We start from the raw sequence: 15,557 nt of genomic DNA, 5'->3' as shown, positions 1-15,557 counted from the left end.
AGTCCTTCATTTATCAGCACATTACTGGTGATCCTCCTATCTCATCGCTTTCGGATGTCATCCGTCTTCAGGACCGGCGCTCGGGGCAACTTTCACCAGATGTTTGCTCCTCTACCGCGGCTCACATGAAGCTTCCTGCTTGATCTCCAATGGCATCGCTTTCAAGGGTCGTCGCTATAACGTGGTGCCCGCTCCTGAGGAGTTACTCCGGGATCTTCGTCATCTTCCAGACCCCCTTGTCGCCGTTCACTCTCGTTTCCCGCCCAAAACCGGCCCGTCTTCTCCTCCCACTTCCACTACTACCACCACCACTACTAATACTACTTCCTCCTTCACCACTGCTGCTTCTCTTACTTTGCCTACTTCCTCCGTCCTTACCACAACCAGTCATCCTTCTCCTATTATGTCTACCCCGCTCCCTATCGTACCTCCTGATCCCTCTATTCAGGTTCTTGTTGCTGATCGATCTACAGCTACTTCCGCTCTAGTTGTCCGCGATAATTACCCTGATTTTTCACCTCTGACTTCGTCCTTCACCTGTTCTACGGACTCCACGATCGCAGATCCCCCAGTCTCTTCTGGCAGTGCAGACGTCTCCGCTCCCCTTACGAGTTGTGTCATCCGTGGGCTCGATGGTGTCACCGAACGGGACTTGCTCCAGGAATTGCATCGGAATGGCGTCTCCGCTCGTCGGGCGATCCGCATCTTCAACGACGCTGGACCGACCTTCATGGTGCGCCTGCAACTTTCCTCTGATGCGGACCTCGACCAACTCATCGCCAATGGTATCTGTTTTCGTCGGCGGGAGTATCGTGTGGAACCTTCTCGCTCCCCGCCACGCACTCGTCTGCAGTCTCCTCAGCCCTCTGTTCCTCCCTTACCGTTTGTCTCGCCTCCCACCCCCCCGGCGCCCCCTGTTACTCTCACAGCTTCGCCACCCATTTTTGTCTTCCCTCCTCTCCAGATCCTAGACATCCTTCGTCTTTATGCCACCTCAGTCACTAACATCACCACCACGCTTTACTACCTTCTCATGCAATATTATCCTTTTCCGTCTTCCAATGTTCTCTCGCACCCCAGTCTTTTTCCACACCCCGTGATGTAACATGTTTAGCATACTATGTAGAGCTTTTCTGTACCTGCTCACCATAGGTGACTATTTTTGTACATATTCTCTGTAACGAATGCTGCAAGACTTTCACAATTTTAATGCGCTGGGACATTCTACATTTTATTTTACGTATGTGCACAACATACTTGCCATTTTTTGTTAAATTCACTCTCCATTTTTGATTCGCAAGGCCTAAGAGCCGCTAGTTCGGCTGATGGCCCGCCCGCCGCGCTTGCGGCGGGAATGAAATAACTTACGTTTGTTTGTTTTTGTTTTCTTCGTTCCTTCATCCGTTTACCATTCCTATATATAAAGTTAGTGGGAAGGGTTCACCGAGAGAATGAGGTTATGTTAGGTCATGAGTTAGATAAGCAAGGGCGTTTGAGGCTTTTATATGATCTGCATTCTCATTTTCGGTATTCAGTACTACATTCCTCATTCAACAGATGTTCTTTAAAGAAATCCAACGCTGAAACAACAATAGAGACGAGTTTCAAAAAGGAAGCATTGCCAACACACAAATAATTAAAATATGCTTTTCATGTAAAATAGACACGGGAGTAGCTTGTGATACTGCTTTCTTATCGAAATAGAATCACCCTCTCCATTATAAATAAGAATTGAACGAAGTAAACTCGGCCTGGACCTGTTATTCATGTTTAAACAACAACCATTGTAGCCCCTGTTATTATCCATTTTATTATGAGGTACAAAATTGTTGGTTTGTCCCTCCCTTAAGCTGGTCATTGTACCTTCCATTACCTGTTTTCTCAATAATCTTTAATGTACAGGAGTATAATCTACTGCAAATAATTACATAGGACTATGCATGGAGAATTATAAGATTCCATAATGTACCGGTATCCAAGATGTTAAAGATTATAGGAAAATTTCCCCGTTGTGGGAAGTTCTATACGTTATCGCAGCAATTTGTACAAATGGTGTTGGCAACACACCCGATAAGGAGATGATTTTAATCACTATATTCTTAACATATTTTCTCCTTATGCAGGTACGTTTAGTCATACTATTATATACCATTTGGTGTATATAAATAAATTCAAAGAAACTGTAGGAATATATTAATTTAAAAGATCATTAAAACGTTATCTCGCTGGAACATAGTGTGCTACTCACTCGTGTATATAACGCAAATTACATTATTTATATTGAGCCAACACATCAGCAGGAACGAAATTGGTACATAGTATAAATTTGTTATACTCTACAGTTAATTCTCTACTCCAGCCAATATTGTATACCCAATGTTGAATAAGATTATTCTTTTTGATTGCTCATGTTACCCACACTCGTCTCAATTCCCATCCCTATCCCCAAAATATTAATTTTCAAAAATGCGATTGTCGTTCGAACGATCGCAGTACGTCGGTGGGTGCAGAGATGGGGTGACCCCGGCCCCTGAGAGACCACGGCTTGTCCGTGGTACAGCAGCTCTGTACTCTGACCGGCGAACCGAGCAGAGGAAAGGTGGCCGACCGGACGGGCCCACGGCCCTACCGTGGCTCTACGCCTCTGCATTCGGTTGGCGGGATCCAACCCGTCGGCTGTCCTGAGTATGGTTTTCCATTCTCCTGCACTAAGGCGAATGCCGGGACAGTTCGTAGTATAGGCCAGGGCCGCCCAGCCCCTCACCTACGCCGTAACAAATCTCCTGGCCTGAGAGATGGTGTAACCGGCTAAGAGGCCCGCACTCCCCCTTCAGGGGAGAATTGAAAACTTTTAGTAGTAGTAGTTCCTAGTAGAGGCTGCGCCTGTCAATCGTTCACCTACTCCACAAACCTTGTGCACCATACCAAATCCTTCTCTAAGCACACCGAGTTCCCCTTCAGGGGTTGAATGAAAAGTTGCATTAAGTTAGGTTAGGATAGCAGTAATTCACAAAATATTTCTTTAATTCATTGAGAGTTAAAAAGTATATACCGGTACGGTATATCGGATATTAAGGAGTGGCTTTATAACCATGAATGCTTTGAGTTGCTACTCTCTACTTGGAGAAAGCATGATGTGAACTGGTAATACCTGAAGTGTTTCGGCTAAATTGCTGCCCATACGAGTCAAACCGATGGGAGCGCAAGTTTGTTGGTTTGTTCGTGGTACTCTTTTACAGTTAAATTCCACTGCAATTCTCCGAGTGGAAATCGTAATTTTTTTCATGTAGTTGAATGAATTGAGGTTATACTATCTTACACATTTTCCAACAGGTGATTTGTTGTTACCGTAAATTCGATAATATTTCTAGTTGTTTTTATGTTGGTCTCAATAAATCTTCCTGTCACTGATCATAGAATTTGCAATAGACATCGTCCCATTAAGGCCTAGGATAACAATCGGACATTCGTGTTGTAAACGTGTGTTTTTGTGATATAAGTGTAACATATTAATGATCTTGTGACTGGGAAAAAGTCTTTTGAATCCCAAATAAATATCCGCAAGACAAGACAAGACAAGGCCTAGGATGTATAATGATAAAAATGTAGCCTACATGTATAACCTACAATATTTGTACTTAATATGTACAGTATTCTATGATTAAGTACTGATTAAATCCATTTCAAAAACTCGTTTGTTGAATAAAAAGGATGTTAGAGCAGCTATTTCTTCAATTTAGTTTTAAAGGTCCCTTAAAAAATACAGTACATTTGACTGAATCTGATGATAATATTTATGCATTCATTCCATGTCAGGTTAGCTTCTCCTAATGCTTCTGCTTCTTTTTCCTCTCCTTCTCCTACTTTCCTGGCCATATATGTACTGATAAAACGGACACTCCCAAGCTTGCTTGTGTTCAGCTGGTCTGATTTGGAGTGAGTATGTCCAACATTCTTCCACCCTATCCAATGACACTTAACTTTTCCTTAAGGCTGCCTCAGCACTTCCTTTCAAGTTTGCTTAGTACGAACTCTCCCTCTCTTCAATAGCTACAGCTTTCTATAATAAATGCTATTATTCATTTCTTATTCTGGTGTGACCATAACAGCAAAGCTGTTTTGATTCCATCTTGTAGCTGATGGGCACAACTTTGATAGATCCTCGCACTTACTCACTGCGCACGTTGTCATGCAGTGCGACTCCTGCTCTCTGCCTTGGTACATATCTGTTAGCTCTATTGATGCCATCCTCGGAGGCCCGGGTTCAATTCCTGGTACTGCCATATATTTAAAAATGGCGGGAGGGCTGGTATGTGGTTTGAAAGGTACATGCAGCTCACCTCCGCTGGGGGTGTATGAGAAAAGAGCTGCACCACCTCAGGATTAAAGAAGTCTAGTTTATTTATTTATTTATTTTTTATTTTACCCCTGCCAACCTAAGCAACGTCCACCATCTCTGTTACATGCATTCGCTGGTCATGTTTTTAGTGCCTTGCCCAACATTTGGAGCCTTACCTGAGGGCAGGCCAGATATTGGTATTGTTCACTTTGCCCTTTAACTTCACTGCATCGGCATATGACGCGAAACACCGGTAAGTGACCGCCAGTTGATCCATCCAACACTGATGCAGTGCTTGACATTTGCTCAATATTAACATTAGTTGTAATAACTTATCCAAGATATATAGGTCTTGTCCATTCCAGTTATCTTTACCTTTTCACTCTAAACACAATATTTTTCCCCTTCATTGCCTCCTGGATGTCATATTTTCATTCTGCCATTAAAAACTCTTGCTGGCGCAATACTTCTGGAATCTCTCCCACATTTGATTTGGGGTGTCATTATCGTTGTTCTGCACGTCCTGGACCATATAAGCCCAGATATCATCAATGAGTTGTTGTGCTGTCTCTTCATCTCACAGCTTAAACCAGTTAGGCCCCATTCACAATGCAAACGTAACCGTAAACTTAAAGACGTAACATAACAGTTAAATTAACGTAAAATTTGTGGTATTCACAATGGAGGAATGTAACATGGATGTAAGGAGTACACAGCTGCCAACCAAAACACTGCCATGTTATTTAGCATGGAAGTCGTGTTTTAGGCTATCTCGCAGTTTTATGTGGTATTTTAATATATCGATGGAATTAAACAACGTGGTAGCGGAATTCATATTACTTCAGACATCGCTTGCTTTGCTGTTGCGAGCTATGTAAGTTTACATGAAAAGGCGAACTAAACAACGTTGCAGAAAATGGGTTCATCCCTTGAATCAAAGAAGGTTATTTCAGGGCGATTTTGGTAATCTAGCGTAAGAAATGACCCTCATCAGTTCATTTTGTACACGCGAATGAAACCTGAACTGTTTGACACTATCTGACGATTTAATTCCCCTTTCCTAACAAAAACAAGTGTAAGGTCTTCTTTACTGACATCTATGCCCCTAGCTATATCACACCAATGAGATGTTTGGATCATAGCGTTTTCGTAAACTTTTTTTTTTTGCTAGGGGCTTTACGTCGCACTGTCACAGATAGGTCTTAAGGCGACGATGGGATAGGAAATGCCTAGGAGTTGGAAGGAGGCGCCCGTGGCCTTAATTAAGGTACAGCCCCAGCATTTGCCTGGTGTGAAAATGGGAAACCATGGAAAACCATTTTCAGGGCTGCCGATAGTGGGATTCGAAACTACTATCTCCCGGATGCAATTTTCGTAAACTAGTAGTCTGTCATGATGTTAAGAATTATATAGGGGGACATTGTTTTATCTATGGAAGGGATTATCTCTTGTTCGGTCACCAGCGCTGCAAGCTTTTCTCCAGCCATTTACCGTGGGATTTAATTGCAACAGCATATTTATTTCCACATTTTTTTCTTTTCAGTACAGCGTTTTCGCAATTTTTTTTCCTTTTATCATACATAAGCACAAAGATTATTTTGAAAGAGAACACAAGTGTTTCGTCGAAAGGAGTCATTTTTTATCAAGCACAAAATACAATATTTACGTCTGCTCTGATTTGCTTGTTCTTAAACCTAACGTAAAATTAACCGCAAGAGCTTGGAGTTTGCAATCCCTTAATTTTACGTTCTCGCAGTTAAGTTAACGACGGCGTATTGTGAATGGTTACATTAGATAACATGGCCGCTAAATTCTATGTCAATGTTAATTTTAAGTTTACGTTACGTTACGTTTGCATTGTGAATGGGGCTTTAATCTTCATAGTTGGTCCGATTCTGTTGTTTAACGGACAACGTAGCTAAAGCTCTCCAATCGATAGCCCATTTTGGGATGTCAGAGGCTAATCAGGGATGACCTTGCAGTCCATGAACTGTCACAGCAGATCATTGTTGAAGGGATTATAGTCAATTTACGTACATATGACTCTCTCTTCCACTTGGTCTTGTACCAATGATAAAGTCTTTCTTCTGTAAGTGATAAGGTGCTCTTCCTTCTTCTGAAGTTATCTGTTGAGTACAGCTAGATTATATGCTGACGCAAACTGGAGGATCTCATATCCCTGGTCATTCCTCATTCCTAACCAAAGCCTCGATGACATTCAGAATAATCCTAGCCAGTCTGTCAAACGTGACCAATAAGATCAGCCAATGCAATCTTTTCTCTTCATGTGGCATCTGCTGCAGTAGGTGATCGTAGTCCTCCCAGAATATTGGGTTATGATTCCATCACAGCAAGCCTGTGGTTCATATGAAGAGATCACTTTCAGGCAGGTGATATCATTCATGGCTAATTTCACTGCCATGTGACGGTCGGCGATCCGTGTGACTGAAATAAGCCTTCTAAGAACATGACTGGCGAGGATGATTCTTACACCATTTCTTATTATTGTGCACCATTGTAGAAGATTTTTTAGCCTTAGCCCCTGTTTCTGGCTTTGCCTCCACTCCACTATGTTTCCTGCACAGCTGCCATGTCCCATTTTGCACCTTTCTAGAATGTCTAATGTTCAAATTTTTTTCCGGTGAACATGCCAACATATCGAGTGCTGCTTCTCAACTCTGGCAACGTATCTCCTGCTTTCTGCCCGGAGTCAGATGTCCTTTCTTTTGCCTCAGTTTTACATCATGAGACAGAATGAGATAGCTTCCAGTGGCATTTACTCCACTGAAGGGGCCATCACCCCACCTAAATGAGTTCATCTGCACCAAGGTGTTGGCACCCTAGGGAAGTCAGATTATTTGCCACCACCCAACACCCGGCGTTGACTTTCTGGCTGTACGGTCTACTCAATTTCCATAGACAGATAACTCTATAGAAATGTAACTTCTTAATCAAATTTGAATGGGACGTACAATCAAAAGCTTTGCTAAGATCACATTTGAAATCCAGAGCTTCATAACTTAAAAAGATTATCAGTTTCAAAAATGTTTACTAGTTGCCCTATCATAATGAATTCTAGAATTCTACCAAATACTCTGACAGCTGAAAATGCCAGTAACTGCTTGCCTTGCTGTGTATAGTACAAACTTTTAGATTGGTACTGCATTTATTCTTGAATAATTTTGTGTTTTGTGAAACTCTCCAGCTTCCAAACTGTTATTAACAGAGATACTGGGGAAGCAAATAACATTTTTCAGAACAAATTAAATGTTAGTCCGTTTGAAACCTAGCCTGTGAATTTAAACTATCTGGTGATTGCATAACATAGAAATAGTGATCTTTTCTAATTCAGGCGTGCTGAATATGGAACTGAAGTGTGTTCTCCTGTATCACATCAGGTTTCTTTGCAATATTGAAAAGCATATACAAGACAGTCATGCATATCATATCAACTGTATACATAGAGCCAAATGGTCTGAAATTTGTCACTCATAAACCTGGTAATATGTTGTAAACTGGCAAGTCCACGGTTTCAATTGTATATCTTGACTTATTTTAAGAATCTTTGTTTTGTCCCTTTTCTATTGCGAGGTGTCATTCTTCGATAACCAGCAGTAATCTGCCAGCATGTTGGAGTTGGTAGGGAATTAGTCCACATATGAAGAGAACATATGCACCTTTAAGCTCATATTTCAGTCTAAATCCTGGAAAGAAGCAGGCATTCTGTCCACCATTTGTTTGTAGTCTGGATCCTCTGTATTGCCAGGAACGATTTTGACTACATCCCGGAATGCTTTCCATGTCGAACAAACTTCTGCCCACATTGAATCCTCAAAATCAATATCAGAGAACTTCTTTCTGGTATCTGGACGTGTGAAGATACCGTTTTTGATTCTGGCATTACTGATGCCTGTGAATCGATGACACACAGACTAGAAACATTGACCTTCATTGTTCATACATACATACATAGATTATCATTATAGACTGTTATGCCTTTCAGCGTTCAGTCTGCAAGCCTCTGAGAATTTACTAAACGTCGCCACAATCCTCGATTTGCAACTAATGTTGTGGCCTCATTTAGTTCTATACCTCTTATCTCTAAATCGTTAGAAACTGAGTCTAACCATCGTCGTCTTGGTCTCCCTCTACTTCTCTTACCCTCCATAACAGAGTCCATTATCCTCTTAGGTAACCTATCCTCCTCCATTCGCCTCACATGACCCCACCACCGAAGCCGGTTTATGCGTACAGCTTCATCCATCGAGTTCATTCCTAAATTTGCCTTTATCTCCTCATTCCGAGTACCCTCCTGCCATTGTTCTCACCTGTTTGTACCAACAATCATTCTTGCTACTTTCATGTCTGTTACTTCTAACTTAGCAATAAGATATCCTGACTCCACCCAGCTTTCGCTCCCGTAAAGCTGAGTTGGTCTGAAAACAGACCGATGTAAAGATAGTTTCGTCTGGGAGCTGACTTCCTTCTTACAGAATACTGCTAATCGCAACTGTGAGCTCACTGCATTAGCTTTACTACACCTTGATTGAATCTCACTTAATATATTACCATCCTGGGAGAACACACAACCTAAATACTTGAAATTATTGACCTGTTCTAGCTTTGTATCACCAATCTGACATTCAATTCTATTGAATTTCTTACCTACCGACATCAATTTAGTCTTCGATAGGCTAATTTTCATACCATACTCATTGCACCTATTTTCAAGTTCCAAGATATTAGACTGCAGGTTTTCGGTACAGTCTGCCATTAAGACCAAGTCGTCAGCATAAGCCAAACTGCTTACTACATTTCCACCTAACTGAATCCCTCCCTGCCATTTTATACCTTTCAGCAGATGATCCATGTAAACTATGAACAGCGAAGGTGAAAGATTACAGCCTTGTGTAACTCCTGTAAGTACCCTGAACCAAGAACTTATTCTACCATCAATTCTCACTGAAGTCCAATTGTCAACATAAATGCCTTTGATTGGTTTTAATAATCTACCTTTAATTCCATAGTCCCCCAGTATGGCGAACATCTTTTCCCTCGGTACCCTGTCATATTCTTTCTCTAGATCTACGAAACATAAACACAACTGCCTATTCCTCTCGTAGCACTTTTCAATTACCTGGCGCATACTGAAAATCTGATCCTGACAGCCTCTCTGTGGTCTGAAACCACACTGGTTTTCATCCAACTTCCTCTCAACGACTGATCGCACCCTCCCTTCCAAGATGCCAGTGAATACTTTGCCTGGTATACTAATCAATGAGATACCTCGATAGTTGTTGCAATCCTTCCTGTTCCCTTGCTTATAGATAGGTGCAATTACTGCTTTTGTCCAATCTGAAGGTACCTTACCAACACTCCACGCTAATTTTACTACTCTATGAAGCCATTTCATCCCTGCCTTCCCACTATACTTCACCATTTCAGGTCTAATTTCATCTATTCCTGCTGCCTTATGACAATGGAGTTTATTTACTATCCTTTCCACTTCCTCAAGCATAATTTCACCAACATCATTTTCCTCCTCCCCATGAGCTTGGCTGTTTGCAACACCACCAGGATGATTTCCTTTTACATTGAGAAGATGTTCAAAATATTCCCTCCACCTCTCCAGTGATTCCCTGGGATCTATTATGAGTTCACCTGAATTACTCAAAACACTGTTCATTTCCTTTTTCCCTCCCTTCCTAAGATTCTTTATTACTGTCCAGAAAGGTTTACCTGCTGCTTGACCTAGCCTTTCCAGGTTATTACCAAAATCTTCCCACGACTTCTTTTTGGATTCAACAACTATTTGTTTCGCTCTGTTTCTTTCGTCTACGTACCAATCCCTGTCATCCTCGGCCCTTGTTTGGAGCCATTTCTGATAAGCCTTCTTTTAACGTTTACAAGCTGCTCTCACTTCATCATTCCACCAAGATGTTCGCCTTTTCCCATCTTTACACACAGTTGTTCCTAGGCATTCCCTTGCTGTTTCTACTATAGCATCCCTGTATGCCACACATTCACTTTCTGTATCCTGAACCTGCTTAATGTCTACTGTTCGAAACTTCTCACTAATCATATCCATGTACTTCTGTCTAATTTCCTTGTCCTGGAGATTTTCTACCCTTATTCGTTCACAGACAGATTTCACATTCTCTACCCTAGGCCTAGAGATACTTAGTTCACTACAGATCAGATAGTGGTCTGTATCATCGAAAAATCCATGAAAAACTCGTACATTCCTAACAGATCTCCTGAATTCAAAGTCTGTTAACATATAGTCTATTATGGATCTGGTACCCCTAGCCTCTCATGTGTAGCGGTGAATAGCCTTATGCTTGAAGAATGCATTCGTAACAGCTAAACCCATACTAGCACAGAAGTCCAGCAAACGCTTCCCATTCCCATTAGCTTCCATATCTTCCCCACATTTACCAATCACCCTTTCGTATCCTTCAGTTCTATTCCCAACTCTCGCATTGAAATCGCCCATTAGCACTATTCTAACCTTGCTGTTGACCCTGACCACGATGTCCCTCAATGCTTCATAAAACTTGTCAACTTCATCCTCATCTGCACCCTCACATGGTGAATACACGGACACAATTCTTGTCCTAATTCCTCCCACTGACAAATCTACCCACATCATTCGCTCATTTACGTGCCTAACAAAAACTATGTTGCGTGCAATGGTATTCCTGATAAAGAGCCCTACCCTAGACTCTGCCCTTCCCTTTCTAACACCCGTCAAGTACACTTTATAATCTGCTATCTCTTCCTCATTATCTCCCCTTACCCGAATATCACTTACTCCTAGCACATCCAGATGCATCCTCTTTGCTGACGCAGCCAGTTCTACTTTCTTTCTTCCATAAGCCCCATTAATATTGATAGCTCCCCATCGAATTCCATTTCGTTCGCCAAGTTTTTCATAGCATTAATGAATTGCTTCGTAAGTCAGAGTTTGATAGTAAACAGAGGTAACAGTCTGTACGCATATAATTTTAAAATGGCTATACACAGTGAAATACATTTCTCACTTTATATCCAAATGACAAATAGACAATGTTAGCATAATATAAGGAAGCACAACTGACTTTATTGCACATAGTCAATTATTGGATGTACCTATATTTGAAATTGTTTTCATTGCATCAACAATGCATTACCAAAAGGTAATAAGTTATCTATATTGAGATATTGAAAACAATTGCCTAGCTCTGGACAAATTATTCAAAACCAGAAGTCTGATTAGAAATCTAAAGTTAATTGTCACCCTATTTTACTATGGTGAGACCTTAGTAATGTATTGTTCAGGAGGCCTGGACTGCTATATATGAAATATTTATGGATTGGAAAATATAAGTATTAAAAAATCCTGAATAATTCATGACCCTGTGAAAGATAGAGGACTTTTAATAGCAAGGAACAATGGGGAGATTGAAAAACTGCACTGTAGAACAGATGTTGTTCCAGAAATGAACTACAAGAGATTGTTATGACTGGGCCATGTGCACAGTATGGTCAAAGCAAATTTCCTGGGGGAACCATGGTGATGTGAAATGAGAAGCATGCCAGCAAATAGGTGAGTCAATCCTGTTGAAGATGACCTCGGTAGGGTGGGAGTTAATTGATGGAGAAAGAAAGCAAAGGTTAGAACATTTTGGGCAGTAATCAAGGAGGCTCTTGCCCTCCACAGATCTAGTGCCAAGGAGTTCGTAGGTAATTAGGCCAACTTATTAAAATTTGTAATATAGTACTGTTGTTCAGTAGACAATTGATACTCTACATTAAACAAGTAATCTGTATATTGATTCCAAGAATTAATGCGTAAGTCTTGCCCTGTATGGTACTACCCAACTCTTACCATATCCTTTCGCGTGTTAATCTGGGAAGTTTGCAGCCTTGTTCAAATAAATCCTGTATCCCTTGCTGTGATGATATCAAATAGGGATTCCTTTCACAGTTTTTAGATCCAGTTACTTCCTTTGTTACTTCAGAAAATACTCACATTACATTTAAATTCTTTTATTTCAGATATCATACCATACCACCGAAAACCATCTTCAGAGCTGCCGACAGTGGGGTTCGAACCCACTATCTCCTGAATACTGGATACTGGCCGCACTTTAGCGGCTCCAACTATCACGCTTGGTTTTGTGTGCTGATCTACGCGAAGCGACATCGTGTGGAGGCCTCCCGCTCATCTCCACCACAGCGCAGGCGCTGTGATCACTGTCAATCCTACGATAATCCTACTACTGCACCGTGCTTTCCCGATCAGGTGTGTGCAATTAGTAGTGGTCAACACGCCTCACATGCTTGCGTGAATAAGGGATCACCCAAATGCAGCACTTGCGGCGAAGCTCATCCAACATTTTCAGTTAAAAGCAAGGGTAACCTAAATCTTCCCCCACTCAACCAGAAACCGTGTTACCTATCACTCCCATTGCCCTTCATAGCCCGCATTCCTCTTCCACTCTTCCCCCTCCATCCACTGAGAGCATTCTGCGATTCATCACTATGCTGCTCCAGAATGTTCTCCCATTCCAACGTCCTAATATTCTGTATCAGATCAAGTTAGCGGCGCGATTGACCTTCCAGACTCACTTGGACGCAACGTTCTCTGGGACAGGAATGCACTGTGCATTCTTTACCCTTGATCCTAGTCCACTATTGTAGTAAATTAAAATTTATTACGATAATGTATGTTCTTTGAGGGTCAAGCGCCCGCTGCTGGATCTGCAGACAGATCAACACAAACTGGATATCATAATTTTTAATGAAATATTTTTAACAAGGAAACCAAGTCCAAAATTTAAAAACCATACCTTCTACCGCTCCGATCGCCCCACCAGAGGCTGCGGAGGGGTAGCTATTAGTATTCATCAATCCATTCCCTCACAACAACATTATCATTATCTAAATGAATATCCATCTGAAAACTTAATTATAGAAATCACGACTGGACATCAAATAATAGCTCTAGCAACAATTTATATACCTCCAGGTTCTTCCCCACCATCCAAATTTGTGGAATACATTGATCGTAAATAGAGTACGTACATTATTATCGCAGATTTTAACATTACGTCATATACACAACAACAACAAAACATCTACAACCATTATATGATATCCGGGGTGTTGACTTACCCTTCCCCTCCTCCACCTGCCCTGTATCACAAATGACCCCTGACATTCTAATCCTCTCCCCTAACCTAGCAACGAACTGTGACATCACTATGCTACCTTCAATCGGCAGTGACCATGTTCCTGCCCTATTAACCGTCACAAATGTCCTAACCAATCCATACCAACACACCCGACGTCCTCCACCTCTCAGACAGTATAATCGAACCGATTTGGTCAGGGGCGAATGCTGGTCATGATAGTCAGGCTTGCTCTTCCATTCGTGAAAGTTGATGGGGTAGGACATGCATAGTTCTGAATGAATAAAATTTATAAACCCAATAATCGCTAAATCACATGAATATTTTAATCATCGGTTACATGAACATGCATTCAACTGGTTACATCACACCTTCAAGAAAGGCAAAAGAAAAACAATCAGACACATTTTATAATTGTTACGGGAATACCCATGGAGCAGAAAAAGGTTAAAGAAGGTTCTGCTCTTGATTCCCAACATCCCCTAAATGCTCCTATTACAGTACAAGGCATAAAAGACGTACTCAGGACCAAAAAGAACACTGCCCCTCGTCTAGATAACATTACTTACCGACACATCAAAGAAGCTCCACATCTCTTCCTACAACTCCTAAGTGCAGTATATAATATAATTCTCCATACTGGATTCTTTCCTGCACATTGGGGACATGCTACTATTTTGATATTTTTAAAACCTAAAAATTACCATCCCTCCTAAATTCATATCGTCCTATCAGCCTTCTAACAGTGTATTCTAAAATTTTAGAAACCATCCTCGCACGCCATATATATTCCTATCTCAACTCCCTCCATCACATACCTCAATCGCAAGCTGGTTTCCATCCTCAGAACTCCACACATGATCACATCTTTCATATCTCTGCATCCCTCACAAAATATTTACCTCCCAAAGACCGGACAGCCCTTATCAGTCTAGACACTGAGAAAGCCTTTGACAAGGTATGGATTGACGGACTGACATTTAAAATTCTTCACCACCCGCTACCTGTGACGATTACCCGTTTCCTCGCCAAGTTTCTTAAATCCCACACAGCCCAAATCAATATCCATAATACATTATCTTACACGTTTCCTATTAAAGCAGGAGTCCTACAAGGTAGGCCATTGTCACCGCTTTTGTATATCTTGTTTTGTATCGTTATTCCCCGTAACTTCTGCAGCAACTTCTCCGGTATTTCGTATAGATATACGTTCAAACTAAAGCGAAGGTAATAATTTACTACATTAAAAAACACGATACACCTGTAAACTTCCATTTAAAACGAAGTTAAAGAGATTACACGGTAATAGTTAACAGTCGTATTGTTATTGATTATTGTCGCTCCTCATATTCAAATATTGCATTGTTGGCTACAGTTGTGAACAAAGGGTGTAGTGTAGTCAAGTAAATATAAATAAAAATCAGCTGACCTTGTATTCCATTCATTTGTACTTCTGAGTAGGTAGTTAGTATCCGTAATTTATATTTCGCTCCCTCGATCTTTCAGTATTTATGTGCGGTTAGCTAATAATAATAAAGTTCATATATCCCAGTAATTGCAGTTCAAGTCCCTGGAGTAGTAGTAGTAGTAGTTTTGATAGAAATATTTGAGAAATTATTGTAGACAACCTCGTATTTTTCAGTAGGCCTAATTAAGGACACTTTTTTTTTCTCCGTCCCGTGGAGTAGGGAAAATAATAGTAATCCACCAGCTGTAATAATCACATAACCACATTTCAGTAGAATTGTAGTGAAGATAAGGTATAATATATTAGATAGTATCTTGCCAGTTATATTCGTGTTTTTCTTCGTGTACGGCAATCCTTTTGATACTTAAGCATTTAACCAAACGCAGTGTAGTGTAGTGTAGATACATTGTAGTATAGATACAGTACATTTAGATAGTGCCGTATCTTGCCTGCTATATTCGTGTGTTATCTTTCGTGTATATCTATTAGACCGTAATACTAATAATAATTTGTCTAAGCATTTAGCTTCGTTGGTAATCTTTGAGTACAGTAGTTCTTGCAAATTTCATTTCTG

The 15,557-nt window shown here is 40.9% G+C and overlaps 1 protein-coding gene across 7 annotated transcripts in view; it reads left to right on the top strand.

Moving 5' to 3' along the window:
- The window catches only part of LOC136863636 (uncharacterized), a 191,210-nt gene that overhangs the window by 164,790 nt on the left and 10,863 nt on the right, over positions 1-15,557 (top strand). For 3 of the 7 annotated variants that reach the window (XR_011017831.1, XR_011017832.1, XM_068226249.1), the window contains exon 3: positions 12,380-12,626. The gene's annotated coding sequence lies outside the window, so the exon portion shown is untranslated. Of the gene's footprint in view, positions 1-678; positions 786-2,081; positions 2,124-3,014; positions 3,145-11,804; positions 11,928-12,379; positions 12,627-15,557 lie in introns of those variants that run through there. The other 4 variants (XR_011017834.1, XR_011017830.1, XR_011017835.1 and 1 more) reach the window with 4 other exon arrangements.

The sequence above is a fragment of the Anabrus simplex genome, chromosome 2 (assembly GCF_040414725.1).
Source record: "Anabrus simplex isolate iqAnaSimp1 chromosome 2, ASM4041472v1, whole genome shotgun sequence".
Classification (NCBI taxonomy): Eukaryota; Metazoa; Arthropoda; class Insecta; order Orthoptera; family Tettigoniidae; genus Anabrus; species Anabrus simplex.
Note: the sequence above shows the minus strand (reverse complement) of the source record. Positions and strands in the feature narration are given on the sequence as shown.